Source organism: Lonchura striata, chromosome 4 (assembly GCF_050655825.1).
Source record: "Lonchura striata isolate lonStrDom1 chromosome 4, ASM5065582v1, whole genome shotgun sequence".
Classification (NCBI taxonomy): Eukaryota; Metazoa; Chordata; class Aves; order Passeriformes; family Estrildidae; genus Lonchura; species Lonchura striata.
Genome location: NC_140706.1, coordinates 23830001 through 23832033, shown reverse-complemented (window position 1 = coordinate 23832033; position 2033 = coordinate 23830001). Strand labels below are relative to the sequence as shown.

Sequence of the window (2033 nt, the reverse complement as noted above, 5' to 3'; positions counted from 1 at the left end):
CTGAGGGGAGCGGACCGGGCCCCTCTCAGTGCTCAAGGAGAGGAAAGAAAAGTGGCTTTTAAATACTTGGCGTGTTTTTCTCCGCCACCCGACCCCGTCGCGCCTCCAGCCGCCGCGCATCCCGCACATCCCGCGCACCCCGCGCATCTCGCGCATCCCGCGCTGCCCGGCTGGGCCAGAGTTCACGATCGAGACAAAAGGGCTCTTCTGGAAGGGGGGAAAGAAAAGAGGGGGCGAAACAAACGGGAGGCTATAATTCTATTTGCGTCGCCTGGAAATCAGAAGGGGTTTTTCCACACTTCGCCTTGATTTGATTATTCCTTGGAGATGGTTTCTCTGCCTCCAGCCAGACGCGTGGGGGAAGGCCGCTGAGGCAGTTGGCCTATAGTGGGAATAATCAAATTACCCATTTGCTGCAACTTTTTCGGCAGAACCACTCGCGTGTAGAAAGAACAACTGGAGCCTAAATCCCTGGGAGGGGGAGCGGGTGAAACCCCGGCGGAAAGGGGACGGGAGGGGCGAGGGGTGAGGCAGACCAGCCCCCGCGGCAATGCGGAGCCGGCCACGCCGGGGCCAGCGGGGCAGCCGGGGTGGCCGGCCCGGGGCCAGGACAGGTACCGGGCTGGGCAGCGCCGCTGCGGGCGCGGGGTCCGATACCGAGCGGCCCCGCAGGCCCGAGCGCGGGAGACTGCGCGGTGCTGCTGCGGGGCAAGAAACGCGGCACAAAAGGTGCTCTCCAGAGGAAAAGCGCTTGGAATTTTTTTTTTTTTTTTTAAATGCTCTATGTTGTTTGGGAGGGGTGAAGGCACCTCCTTGCCCCAAACACGTATTCATATTCATGAGAGCGCGGGTAAATAAAGACAAATCCCTGCTGTAGTAACACTTAGATTCACATCATTCTTTGGTGCCCTTTAGATTTGGGGGACGGAAGACAGATGTTTGCAGCGCTTTTCTCTTCTTGTCTGCTGACCATAAAGGGACAACCATCTAGAGCTCGCAATTTGTTTCCATCCTTGCACTAAAACCGTGTTCACATTTATTTTCATTTCGACGGTGCACAAAAAGTGTCCACGGGCCATCAAAAGCCTTTCTTTATCAAATACACATTGTACAACATGCAACCGCAATAAAACTATCAGGCCTCGCCATAAAACTATCACCCGGATCCTCAGCGGCTCAAGAATCTTCTGCTTTGTTTTATTACCCACCGGTAACTCATAGTGACATGCCCTCCCTCCCCCCCCCCACCCCACCCCTCTGGCCCCGCCGCAAAAAAATAAAAGGGAACCTCAGTCATTGGTGTAATTAAGTACCGCTTTGGAGCGTTTTTAATGTATAATAAACCACCCCAAAGCACAGAAGCCTGTAGATTCCCCGTGCTCATCCGCTGGCTTTGAATTAAACTACTTAGTCTGGCAAATACTGTGCGAGCCTAAATGCCCCTATAAAGACTTTATGAGTTTGTTACTTTAATTGTCGACTTGTTACAGAGCACATAAAGGGGTTAATGAATGCAATAAAACTAATTATCTACACATTGAAATCATGTAAAATATCCAATGTTTGTTTACACAACAGTGAGATTCTACTCAGCATTTCCTATGCTGCCCACCCAGAGGAGAGATTTAATGAAATACGACTAACGAAATGAAAATTACATCATCGGCAAGAAAACTGCACGAAGGTCCCTGGCGCTCTCCGCGGTTGGCGGCGGCAGCGCGGAGCCTGCGCGGGTGCGGAGCAGCCCGCGGCAAGAAGGAGTCCCCGCTCCCGAGGCCAGCGGAGAAAAACGCCGGACCAAAGCGAGATCTTCCTTTTCCAGCTTCGGAAACTTTGCACGTGTCACGTCGTGTTTGGAAACAGGTTTCCAGAAGCCCCCTGTCCCGACCGCATATTTTAAGTGCGGCTTGGGGTTGCATCTTCTCCCCGCTCAGTTCTCGCCCTCCCGGAGGATGAAAAAGTAGGTGCAAAACTGAATGCGCTTCAGCGTACACGCATCCCCCATATACCCTTCTCGATTCGCCTTTTCCATT

General features: G+C 53.0%; 1 protein-coding gene across 1 annotated transcript in view; it reads left to right on the top strand.

The window, feature by feature from the left end:
- Window positions 1–647: 647 nt before the first annotated feature.
- Window positions 648–2033, top strand: part of PHOX2B (paired like homeobox 2B) — a 4650-nt gene continuing 3264 nt past the window's right edge. The window contains exon 1 of the mRNA XM_021555989.3: window positions 648–2033. This exon is cut by the window's right edge and continues 1459 nt beyond it. The gene's annotated coding sequence lies outside the window, so the exon portion shown is untranslated.